Source organism: Benincasa hispida, chromosome 3 (assembly GCF_009727055.1).
Source record: "Benincasa hispida cultivar B227 chromosome 3, ASM972705v1, whole genome shotgun sequence".
In the NCBI taxonomy this organism is placed as follows: Eukaryota; Viridiplantae; Streptophyta; class Magnoliopsida; order Cucurbitales; family Cucurbitaceae; genus Benincasa; species Benincasa hispida.
The window spans coordinates 62,013,960-62,028,267 of NC_052351.1; the positions used below are offsets into that span (position 1 = coordinate 62,013,960).

Here is a 14,308-nt window from a genome sequence, read left to right on the forward strand (position 1 = left end):
CATAACCATAAAACAAACTCTGATATAAGTACAACCAAATTTAGATAAATGAAGTAACTGACTACATAACTCACAACACCAGACAAATGCAAAGACGACGGAAGAATGGAAAAGAAGAAAAAACATTTCAACAAACACCTTACGAGCATAAACCAAATAAGTAAACACCCCCCATCCTTCTTCTCTTCACACAACACCATATAGCAGTAGCAGAAAATCGAGCCCCCATTCAAGGAACACATAAAATTAGAACAGAAACACCTTATGAATTAGCCTCTGATATTGGAGACATTTCATCAAACACCTTACAAGCATAAACCAAATGTCCACCATCCAAGTAAAACTCCCCCATCTTTCTAATCTTTTCACACCAAACCACATAACAGTAGCATAAATTCAAATCCCCCATCCAAGCAACACAGAAAACGGAAGCACCCAAATTTGTTTTAGAGAAAAAAAAAGAAAAAAACTTATATGAGGAGCAAAAAAGTTAGGAAGTCTGTCAGACAACCTTGCAACCATCCCAGCAGGTTGGAGCCTGCTGAGAACGATCCTCTACAGCCACCGGACCGAGGCCCATAGGTTATTAATCACGCTCTAGTCACAAGGGAGCAATTCATCCACCAGACTTTGGTTCTTGTCTCCTTAGAACTCAAGGACACAGTTGTACAACCTATAGAACAGATCCTGTTCAAGTAAGGTCGTGCTCCATTAACTTCCTCTTTCTATTTAAATACCGTAGTTTTCTACCCCAAGTTTTCAATGTGGGACTTGGCTGTCAACATGGCACAGGTGTTTAAGTGCGTGGATTGAATTAAGTTAAAAGAGAGTTCTTTTTATGAAATCTAATTTAATTATTGCCATTGTAAATTTATTTTCAACTCAAATGAAAAATGATAAAACTTATACTCTAAAAACAAAATAGATAAAACTTAGGTTAAAATACTATTTATGAATTGATTTAGAGTGTGTTTGGAATGCTCTCTCAAGTGATTAATTTAAAAAAAGATTATTTCGAAAAAAAAGTTTAAGTGTTTGGCAATCATTCAAAATAGATTTTGAAAAAAAGATTATATCATTAGCATTTTGGTATACAATGTGAATATTTTGGATTTATTTCATAAACATACTGTAATTCTAAAACGTCCAGCTCAATTATGCTCATTCTGAATAATACAAATGACTAAACTACCAACATAAATTAGGTTTAGGTTTTATAAATGACTGAACTGCCAACATAAAAGTAAGATAACAAACCGCAATATCAATGCAAATAACAAATTCCTTTCATAAATGCCATTAAGTTTGAACATTAAAGAACTGTTTGAAGAGGGAAACAAACTGCGAAGTAAAGAAAAACAATACTAAAAAATATAACACTATAAGTGCATTCAATGATGTATGGATCCTTGCAAGACCTACGATTAAGACCCCTCTTACCGCACGGACTACAGAGGACTGTAGCTTTGTCTTCTAAACAAGACGTGATTCTTTTTTTCTTAGGCCTCCCAACTGGATGATTCACATTAGGAGGAAGAACTGGATCATTGCCAACTGCATGAATTGCAGTGAGTTATTGAACATTGCCAATAGGCCGCGTTTCCTTTCTGTAAAACAAACGTGGATTGGAAACACGATAGAAATCATGTGCGGATGACTACAGTTGAAGGTTCCTACGAGACAATGCAATGCATGCATGAGAGCACGGGATCATGTCTAGGTCCCAACGCCGACGTGAGCAAGTACAATTCAGAATGTTAACAACAAATTAGTTTGAGCGATCATGCACTTCAACTTCATACTGGTTAATGGGATATAACTGCAAAAAAAAAAAAAAAAAAAAAAAAAGTCGATAAACTTACAATGTTTACTATTAACAATAGGCTCAATTGAATACAAATATTGTGTAAATAAAAGAACACTTACATCCATTGACCAACTGTCACTTAAGGCTGATCAAATAATGTTCTCTGCATACGATGACAATTCAAAATGCTGGAAAACTCCAAATGACTACGATGTTTGTAAAACCATTTTTGAACCAAACTGCGGATAGATTCAAGGAGGCTAATAACGAGTAATTTGCGTGCTTCCTTTAAAGCTAAATTCATGCATTCAGATATATTGGTTGTCATCAAGGAATATCTTTTCCTCCAACAAATGCCCTAGCCCATTTGGATTTGCCAACATCCTCAAATTCAAGCCTAATGGACGGAGCAACCTGATCCAACTGCCTCATGTAATACTCAAATTCACCAATTGTATATGCTCTTGCACACATATGGAAAGTGTCTTCAATTGGACATGACTTATGGTTCTTAACAAGGTTCTTATACAAATGAAATGCACACAACCCGTGTTCAGAAAAATCATAAACAGAGCTAACACCATTGACTATACTTTTATGACCATCCGACACAATAACATGGTCGTTAGAATCCCCAAAAACAGCTTTAAGATTACGAAAAAACTAAGACCATGATGCATCACTCTCAGAATCGACAATGGCAAATGCAAGAGGTACAATCTATGAATTGCCATCAAGTGTGTAAGCAGACAATAATGTCTCAAAAATTTGTTCTTTAGACTAGCACTATCAACTGACATAATAGGAAAACAAAATTTTCATGCATCTATGGAAGCAGCAAGGGCCATAAAGTAATACTTAAACCTACCTTTATCATCAAATTCTTGTGTTGTATATGTTCCTATAAGGAATAAACGTTTAGATTGATTATACAAGACAAAATAGACTGTATGTAATTGCTTAAACTAAATATAGACAAGAAAAATACCATGATTGTTTTCAACCAATGTAGCTAAAATGGTGACAAAATGGCATGTGAGGACTCAGGAGTCCCCCTGAGGGAATTAAGGGCAATCTCACGACCTCTCCAAGCTGTATCATAACTTATATTTACACCATGTTGTAATCTCATATAGCTTACAACATCACGAGGTCGGCATGGGACTTTGTCATTCATTTTAAAAAATGACTTTGTACACTCAGCAACAATCTAAGATGTTGCTTGTCGATGACCATCTTTATCAATGTCAATAGAACATTGATGGATATCGATGTATTTCCCAACCATCCACACACCACCCCCTCTATATACAGATTCACGTAGATACCACCCACAAGACATATCCTTGCAACAAATTTCAAATGAAGTTTTTTTTACCTAGTAATAGTAAGTTCAAAACTGTTTTTAAGAGCAAACAAATAAATTGCTTTCTTCAATACAGACTTGTTGCTAAAAAGTAAACCTACTCTAAAGGAAATACCAGATTGAAAGGAATCGAAGTCTTGAAAATCAACGATTTCAATGTTGCCCTCGTTTGGTTGGGAAGAATGATCAATGTTTGCTAATTTATTATTCAAATACAATGTATTTCAAGTGTTTGGGGCAACAGATGAGACATGGTCAACCACCACACATAAATAAATTTTGGGGGAGTCTGATAACACTAACATCAACCACAAAATATCTTTATCTTCGATAATGCTAACAAGATTCGAATTGGCAGAACCAATCCGGTATATTATCAAACGAGATATACTTAACTCACCAGAGGGAAAAAGTTTACCTTGGATATATTCCACAAATTGTTGGAACGATGAATTTGATGAAATATGTGCCTCAAAATTTTGAAAATGATGGTATTGAGAATTCTCATCCCATCGACCATTAACGAGGAGTCTAATCCATGTTGGGTTTTATGTCCTAAAACTCGTGGTTTGTAAACAATGGAACTAATTCTAAAAATTCAATAAAGGTGTTATTGAACAGATGTATTGCTTGATAGAAATCTAATAAACCTAAAAATCCCTTGACTATTGGGTGAGTACTTGAACTTTATTTGGAGACATAACGGTGGATCATGTTCGAGTAAATAGTCAAAATGAACTATAGTATATGAATAAGGTTGGGTAAGGTTAGGTACCTTATTCTGGTAACACTATTGGATGTGGCCTGCTCTGTAGTTGTTACAAGAAGTTATAAAGTGCTACAAAGGAAGTGATCCTAATTCGTTCACGTTTGACATGAGGAATGAGGGTGTCCATGTGCAAAAGAGTTTGTACAAGATCGGACCACAAAATTAGTCACTCTTACTTTATAACACTGTTTATTGTTTAAGACTGACTATTTCAAAGCGATGACTAGGTAACTTGACCTTAATCTTGAGCTAACTATGAACTCCTGTTTATTTGGAATTATCCTTAGATTTGCATAGGTGATGGTTGGCTCAACAGCACCGGCTCAATAAACCTCCCATTTTAGGGTTAAGACTGGATAGATAGCTAGGGACATAGGGTGCAAGACGTAATTCACTCCTACCTACTTTAGGTATAGTAGAGAGGTTGTTCCCTTAAGTGCTAATTTTGGATCTTGAACAAGGGGCCCCGCCCTCTCACTGGCCTGAGAGGGACTCAGTTTTGTTGATTGGATCACAAAACAATTGTTCATTAGGGATCAGTGGAGACTTAAGGAACAAGAGGTAATTTCAGGTAAAACAGAGATTTGACCCAGCCATTATTACGAATAACCTGTGAAGGGTTGACTTACTAATCATGGTTATATCGAGTGGACATAAAATATCTACAGGGGAGTTCAACTATGGGCTTTAGTGGAGTGACCCATTAGTTAACGAATGGGGGTTAGATTAGTCTAATGTGTTTAGTCGGATCATTGGAGCCCATGATCTGTAGGTCCACGAGGTCCCCTACTAGCTCAGAAATTAATTAGCTCTAGAGTAGCGTGATAAGTTAATTTGAAATATTCAAATTAGAATCAAATGGAATTGGAGAATGTATATTAAATATATGAAGATGGATTTATGTAAAAATTAATTTAATATTGGATATTAAATTAATTAGAATTATTTAAATTATTTAAATAATTATTTATTAATTTTATTATAAAATTAATTTGTAAAATTAATAATTTTGGTTTTAGAAATAAAATATGGTTTTAAAATCAATTTTGGATTTTGAAAATAGAAAAACACAAGAAAATGAAAAATTAGATTTTTCAACTTCATCTCCAAACTAGCTCACAAAGAACCCACTTCTTCAACCTTCATTTACTCTAAACATGAGCTGCATCTCATGCAACAAATTCTTTGCATGATAGTCTGTAATATATTGAAGAGATTGGAGTGAAGTTGAAGTGAGGTAACTGATTGAATTTTTTTCAGGTAGAAGAAAATGTTCTTCATATGGGTTGTTGTAGTGAGCTTTCTCCAAATTCCCATTGATTCCAGCTTATTTTGAGTCCCACAACTCAATCTAGAGCACCAAGAGAATAGTAGGGAAGATCTTGTGGTGGTCTGCACAAAGATTTTGATGATTTAGCAGCTGGAAATAGAGATTTCAACGGTTCTTCAAAGATATATTCTTGAAACCCATTAAACTCGGTTTAAGCATGTTTTCATTTTTGCCAAAATTAATGAATTAGAATGCTTATCGATCCTCGTCACTTCCGCTGCGTGCTGGTGCCTTTTCATCAATCCATTGTAAAGCCAGCTTGTTAAAGAAACCAAAAGAAAACCTAAATCGATGAACACTTTGTGTGAGCAATAAAAGTTATGGCAATATACGGAGTAACAATTCAACCGATTCTTGTGCAATCAACTATTTTTTAGGAAGTGATATTTCTTTTTCCCAAATCGTTAAAATAATAGCAAAAATAGTATATACAACTAATTTATTAAGAATGTGAAAAATATACAACTAATTTATTAAGAATATATATATAAAATTATGAGAAACAATATAAAGATCTAAATAAAATTGAATACGTATAAACCATTCAAAAGATTTGAATAAAATATATGGATAAAATAAATTATAATAACATATGGATATTTCAAATATAAATTTGGTAGAAAAATCTGGATATTTAATTAAGGTGATATTAATTCGAAAATTGGTTAAACAGAATCTAAAATAATAATAAAATATAGAGATTATGTTAACGCAAAATTAGGAGGGCAGTTGTCCTTGACAAATATCAACAATTACCCTATATATATACCTTAACCCTATATTCTATTCTAGAATTATCTAGTATTTGTAGTTTCATCAATAACAACACCTACGAACAAGGCAAGGGCAAATTAGGGATTTAGAAATTTGTGGATGTGCATGTCACGTAAGTTATAATTCTTATTCCTGCGCAATTTTGCCATTTTTCAGAATGCAACCTTAAATTCTATCATACGCTCCAATTCCTCTTTAGACTATAATAACTTACCATTTTTTTTAATAAATAATCAAACAATATTTTTTTTTTTATAAGTAACAAGATTGGACAGTTTATACACTTTTTACATTCTTTTCAAAATTCACTTTTCATCTCAGAATATTCGATTAAAAAGATATCGTTCATTTTCTGCACATAATTTTTATATTCACATTACACTTTATATATTTTTGTTTGTTTACATATTATTTTTACATTCACATCTACTCTTATAGGTTTTTAAAATTAATTTCAGAGTTCAAGCAAAGGATTATTTACTGTCATTCGTATAGATATACAAACTTGACAAGTAAGTTTTAAAATCTTCTTAGATTTTAAGTATTTATGCCTTTAAATCTATATAATGGAATGTAATATTCTTATTATTAATACTTTTATAGATTTAATTTAAAATTATGGAGAGATATTATAAAAGAAAAACAACAATAAAGACGATAGAGGTATCATCTTCAAAGAAGAAAAATGTTTTTTATTCTGATTGATCTTATACAAAAATCAATCTAGAAAAACTAGTTGCATATCCTGGTCTAAGAACCAAAATTTATTATTATAATTATAATATTCGAGATCAAGTTCGTAGCATATTTACTAAATGGTCCTTGTCAACTTCGAAATCATACTTTTTCACTTAAAATTTTTGGTAAGAAGTCAAGACAATGTAATATAGCTTGGTTAAGTGAATATTCTAATTAGTTAGAATATAGTATTTCAAATGATGTTTATGTTACTATCTATTCAAACCAGAAGTAAGTGAAGAGTTAAATCAATTTCAAAACAAGAAAACTTGTAGAGGGTAATTGTAATGTAATAAATTAATTAATATTTGAAGTATGAATATTTTTTTTTTTACATTCATTTATAGATTTTTTTTTTTTTTTATTAGACTTGTACATATAACGTCCCCTATATAAAATTTTTTACTCCACCACTGGCTACAATCAAAGCTTTCAATTACAATGTGAAAGAATGTTGACATCTTAATTATATGAAAATACCGAAAAAATGTTGATGTTGATAAATTTTCGAATAAGTTTAAATTCACAATCATTAATATTAGAGTCATGTTATTAATATCAATATTACTGGTATAGGTATTTATATTTAATTGGATATGGGTTGGATTGAAATAGGTCAAAAGATAATTCTTTTAAGTTAAATTTCAAATTTAATCCCTATAATTTTGGAAAATATTAGAATTTAGTCCACATTATTTAAAAGTTAGAATTTGGTATTTATGGTTTGATAAAACTTCATAAATAGTTTTTATGATTTAATAAAATCGTCATAGTAGTCGCTAGAGATTAAATTTTAAATATAATATAAATTATAAGGACTAAATTCTAATTTTTTACGTCAAATTGAGCATAGCTCAATTGGCATATGAGTGTATTCAAATTCCCCACCCCAATTGAACTTTAAAAAAAAAAAAAGAAGAAGAAGAAAAAAAAAACTCTTCCATTTCAATAATATAGACCAAATTTTCAATTTAGGAAATCTAATTAAATTATTTGAGTTATAAATTGATTTAACTCTATGAGGGCGTTTGGGGTACTGAGTGGGTTATAATAGTCCGTGGCTATTATAGTCTATGAGTTATAATAGTCTGTGAGATATAATAGTCTGTGTTTGGGATGCAGATTATTTTAGTCTGTGTTATAATAGTCTGTGTTTGGAGTGCAGGTTATTATAGTCTGTGTTATAGTAGTCTGATTTGGTATACAGGTTATTATAGTCTGTAGTATAATAGTCTATGTTTGTTGTGCAGGTTATTATAGTCTGGGTTATAATAATTTGTGTTTGAGATGCAGATTATTATAATAGCTGGTTATAACAATATATAAACTAAATGCATGTTATCTTAGCATATATCACAATTGATTCTACTTTTCTATATATCAAAGGAAAAAATGTTAAATGAAAAAATATCATATTTTCACGAACCTAAATAAACTTGTTTGTTCCACCAATTTGTATAAAATGTGTTGAATGTTGTATTGTCCATTCCACCAATTTTAACCTTGTTTGACGTATCAAATTTCGTGAGCATGCAACAAATACAATTCCATTATCTTCAAAGGATATTAATCATTACCCAACACATAAATGTATGTAGAGATAGAGAAATTTCACAAACAACAAAAAAAGAAAACCAAATCACATTCATGTTCATCAAATAGTACGGAGTCAAACATAAAAAAATATTATAAAGTACAGGTCATAGATATGTCCAAATTAAACATGGAAAAGCAGGTGATGAAAATAGTTGGCCAGGCGTTGTCTAGAAGAAGCAGCTCGCAATACTCCAATTTCATATCCACTGGAACAGACAAAAAACACTTTGTATTATACACACTGCGGAATATGATATTCATAAGCTTCACTTTCTGTCGGATTTGCAATTCCGGAATATCGTTAAGTTCATTCACAACCTTGGCACGTAGCTTAACCCCTATTGCACGCTACTCTTTCGGCCTTCTATCAAGTTTGCAGTTTTAGAATATCGTTAAGTTCATTCACTTTACTAATAATTTATCAATAAAAAATTTTGTTTGCATTTTTATCAAATATATTAAACCATACCAAATCAAGGTAAGTAGTTTATCTCACCTTCTCTTTAAGTGTTTTATAGTAGTGTACCTTTGATATGTTGCTTTATTATGTTCTTATTGTTATGTTGCATTACATGTTTAAAACACGTTTCTCTACAAGGGACCACATGCATTATGTTTGTTTACGATTATGTTAAGATCAAGTTTTAATTAGGTATAGGTTATGCTTCCAGAGCTGACAGAGCATGTATGGTTGCACCCCTCTAGGCCCAATCTTACGTTATGTTTATGCTAGGGACTAGCAATGTATGTATGGTTGCACCCCTCTAGTCCAACCTTACGTTTATGCTATTGGTTAATGTTAGATGCGACTCTAACCCTACTGATTGCATAACCCACTAATCATAAGATGAGTTAGTTTTCGTTTAAGTCCTCATATCTTCCAACCAGGGCGGAGGAACTTACGTTGGAAGCATAACCGACCACCTCATGCTGTTATAAGTTTATTTTGGGTCCCAATCATGTGTTTTCATGATATGTTGCATGTAACTGTGAATTTGGTCACTACCTTAAGTGAGAACTACTTACTGGGTATATTATATACTCATCCTATTTTACAGACTTTGTAGGTAAGGACACAACGTAGGTGGCATGACTAGACGTCGCTCAAGTGGCCAACCATCAAACTCACTATTTTCTTCATATAGGCATTTTGTTCCACTACGCTAATGTTTAAGGATCCTGGTGTTTTTTTAAAATAAACTTTTATATAGTTTTGATACTTAATTCATAAAATTTTAGATGTGTTTTTTTTGAAATTTTTACCAAAATGCATCCCATAATAGAAAATCTAAGTATGCATGTCGTAATGGTCAGACCTTATTATGTAAGAATCTGGTCGTTACAGCAAGCGTATCGAGTGACCATGAAGTTGGGTATTGAGTGACCTTTAACCATGTTTTGAATTCAAAATAATTGAGTATAAAGTAATTGAGCATCGAGTATGACGTCGATATGATCGAGTATACACGTGCCAATTGCAGCTGTATCGAGTGACCATGAAACTAGGTATTGAGTGATCGTGCATCGAGGAACATGTGATGAGCCATTGAGGATAGAGTAATCGGAGTAAAATAATCGAGCGTATAGGAGTAAGGAAAACGAGGGAAAGTAAGGAAACAGACCAAAATAATCAAGCACTTAAAGGAGCGTTTGGGCTCCAACTATTTTAGTTGAGCCCCAAACATTGGGTGGGCTATTATAGACTACCCACCCAACCATAAATAGGGGGCCCAAATGCCCCCTAATACTTTTAGTACAACAATTAACTAATATATAACTTATGAAATATTTGAGTTTGGTGGTTGAAGATACTCTATATTAGTTTAAAATTAGTACCCAGAGAAAAGGTTATTTAAGCATCTTTGTACTAATTTCTAAACATGGATTGTGGATCAAATCCTAATTTATACGTTTATGAATAATTACACCCTAACAAGGGTTTATATGGTTGACAAATCAAATTCTATTTTATGTTTTCAGATTCATTAAATTCAACAAATATATATTTAAAATAATCTCAATTCTATTTCAGAAAATTGTTTACAGATTCTGTAAATTAAATAGTATAAATTCCAAAAATAACATTTTTATATTTATAATATAACTAGATTTTGAATTTTAAATTTTAAAATGCATAATTATATTTATTAATAATGTTATTATAAATTAAACATATATAATTTATAAGTGTAGTATCAAAATTAAAATAAGTATTGTGTGAGGAAATTTTTTATTGATAAAAAAAAATGTCAAACTAGTTATAGAAATAGCAAAAAAAACACTAATAGATACAGATAAACATCTATAGCATTGATCAATGGTATATTTCTATTAGTTTCTATCATTGATCGACCATGATAGATTTCTACTAGCCTGTATCAAAGAAGATTAAAATTGTGATATCCTATGTGAATATTACATAAGATATCACAATTATGATTTCTATTAGTTTTTCTTATTTTTCTATTTTTTTAAAAAACTCCTATGGTGTAATGTATTATAAATTATATAATTTTACAAAATAACAACATAATTTTTTTAAACATAAAACATTTTCATAAATTAATTTATAGTCAATTTAAAATTTAGTCCATGGCACAATTAGTTTTATGGTTTATAAAATATAGTATCAAACTCATTTAAAACAACGATTTAAATTAAAATTCAATTTTTGAATCTGCTTCTAAACACATATCTAAAACAAAAAATACAACTTTATTTTCATTGAATCACTTGATACAACCTTGTTTTCATTGAATTCTTTGTTTTCAAATTTTTGTTTCTACTTTATCTATCAAGCAATATAGACCCTAAATGTTTTATTTTATTGAATAAAAATTTTAAAGAAATTAAGAAGTGAAAGATATTTGAAATACAGCCGTGTTTACGCACCCATATTGAAATTTTGGTCCAATCATAATTCAATAAATCACAAAAACAAGGAGATTTCCTTCATAGGGTTTACTACAAACAAGCGCAATTGTGATTAGAAACTCATTGGTGCTATTTTCTTTCTTATGGAATCATAATGAAATATTCAAATATAGATGATTATGGACAACTCATGAAGGATTTACTTGCACTAGACCTAACATAATCATAGATAACTCGTAAAAGATTAAATTGCATTTCGTGATTATATCCACGATACAACTTTTCCCTTATAATGCATAAGAGTCTAACTCTGAATCTATAATGGAGTGATCTATAGTTAATGAATGAAAAAAATAATTTACATACCATCCAAAAACCAACAATCAATTTGAGATATCAATAAAAGTATGAAACGTGTCAATCATAGATAATCTAGGGTGTTTCAAGTGCGAAAAACCTAAGCAATGGTGTCATGGCTACTCTAGGGTTGAGCTTTGGTGTAATTCTACATACCAACCCTCATTGAAAACTACTGCCTTCTACATTATGGGTACTAGAAACACCATAAACGCATCACTTGACCAACATGGAATGTGATAACCACAACAAGCTTCTTCACATCATAGTGATAAAGGAACAGACAAGTGCAAAGATGAAATAACTCACAACTAATTAACAAAATCTACATAACCATAAAACAAACTCTGATATAAGTACAACCAAAATTTAGATAAATGAAGTAACTGACTACATAACTCACAACACCAGACAAATGCAAAGACGACGGAAGAATGGAAAAGAAGAAAAAAACATTTCAACAAACACCTTACGAGCATAAACCAAATAAGTAAACACCCCCCATCCTTCTTCTCTTCACACACAACCACTATTAGCAGTAGCAGAAAATCGAGCCCCCATTCAAGGAACACATAAAATTAGAACAGAAACACCTTATGAATTAGCCTCTGATATTGGAGACATTTCATCAAACACCTTACAAGCATAAACCAAATGTCACCATCCAAGTAAAACTCCCCCATCTTTCTAATCTTTTCACACCAAACCCATAACAGTAGCATAAATTCAAATCCCCCATCCAAGCAACACAGAAAACGGAAGCAGCCAAATTTGTTTTAGAAAAAAAAAAAAAAAAACTTATATGAGGAGCAAAAAAGTTAGGAAGTCTGTCAGACAACCTTGCAACCATCCCAGCAGGTTGGAGACTGCTGAGAACGATCCTCTACAGCCACCGGACCGAGGCCCATAGGTTATTAATCACGCTCTAGTCACAAGGGAGCAATCATCCACCAGACTTTGGTTCTTGTCTCCTTAGAACTCAAGGACACATTGTACAACCTATAGAACAGATCCTGTTCAAGTAAGGTCGTGCTCCATTAACTTCCTCTTTCTATTTAAATACCGTAGTTTTCTACCCCAGTTTTTCAATGTGGGACTTGGCTGTCAACATTGCACAGGTGTTTAGTGCGTGGATTGAATTAAGTTAAAAGAGAGTTCTTTTTATGAAATCTAATTTAATTATTGCCATTGTAAATTTATTTTCAACTCAAATAAAAATGATAAACTTATACTCTAAAAAAAAATAGATAAAACTTAGGTTAAAATACTATTTATGAAATTGATTTAGAGTGTGTTTGGAATGCTCTCTCAAGTGATTAATTTAAAAAAAGATTATTTCGAAAAAAAAAGTTTAAGTGTTTGGCAATCATTCAAAATAGATTTTGAAAAAAAGATTATATCATTACATTTTGGTGATACAATGTGAATATTTTGGATTTATTTCATAAACATACTGTAATTCTAAAACGTCCAGCTCAATTATGCTCATTCTAATAATACAAATGACTAAACTACCAACATAAATTAGGTTTAGGTTTTATAAATGACTGAACTGCCAACATAAAAGTAAGATAACAAACCGCAATATCAATGCAAAATAAAATTCCTTTCATAAATGCCATTAAGTTTGAACATTAAAGAACTTTTGAAGAGGGAAACAAATGCGAAGTAAAGAAAAACAATACTAAAAAATATAACACTATAAGTGCATTCAATGATGTATGGATCCTTGCAAGACCTACGATTAAGACCCCCTCTACCGCACGGACTACAGAGGACTGTAGCTTTGTCTTCTAAACAAGACGTGATTCTTTTTTCTTAGGCTCCCAACTGGATGATTCACATTAGGAGGAAGAACTGGATCATTGCCAACTGCATGAATTGCAGGAGTTATTGAACATTGCCAATAGGCCGCGTTTCCTTTCTTGTAAAACAAACGTGGATTGGAAACACGATAGAAATCATGTGCGGATGACTACAGTTGAAGGTCCTACGAGACAATGCAATGCATGCATGAGAGCACGGGATCATGTCTAGGTCCCAACGCCGACGTGAGCAAGTACAATTCAGAATGTTAACAACAAATTAGTTTGAGCGATCATGCACTTCAACTTCATACTGGTTAATGGATAAACTGCAAAAAAAAAAAAAAAAAAAAAAAAGTCGATAACTTACAATGTTTACTATTAACAATAGGCTCAATCTGAATACAAATATTGTGTAAATAAAAGAACACTTGCATCCATTGACCTATTGTCACTTAAAGCTGATCAAATAGTGTTCTCTGCATACGATGACAATTCAAAATGCTGGAAACTCCAATGACTACGATGTTTGTAAAACCATTTTTGAACCAAACTGCGGATAGATTAAAGGAGGCTAATAACGAGTAATTTGCGTGCTTCCTTTAAAGTTGAATTCATGCATTCAGATATATTGGTTGTCATCAAGGAATATCTTTTCCTCCAACAAAATGCCCTAGCCCATTTGGATTTGCCAACGTCCTCAAATTCAAGCCCAATGGACGGAGCAACCTCATCCAACTACCTATTGGAATTGAAAATTTATTTTCAACTCAAATAAAAAAAATGATAAAACTTAATACTCTAAAAAAAATGATAAAATTTATACTCTAAAAAAAATAAAACTTAGGTTAAAATACTGTTTATAAATTGATTTAGAGGGTGTTTGGAATGC

General features: G+C 31.8%; 2 non-coding genes across 2 annotated transcripts; both read right to left on the reverse strand.

Annotated features, from left to right (window-relative positions):
- Positions 1-496: 496 nt before the first annotated feature.
- LOC120074830 lies at positions 497-705 on the reverse strand. The gene has a single exon (XR_005481109.1). It is a non-coding gene; the product is annotated as a small nucleolar RNA U3 (small nucleolar RNA).
- Positions 706-12,435: 11,730 nt separating this feature from the next.
- On the reverse strand, positions 12,436-12,642 carry LOC120074832. Its single transcript, XR_005481111.1, has one exon. It is a non-coding gene; the product is annotated as a small nucleolar RNA U3 (small nucleolar RNA).
- Between the last annotated feature and the right edge of the window lie 1,666 nt (positions 12,643-14,308).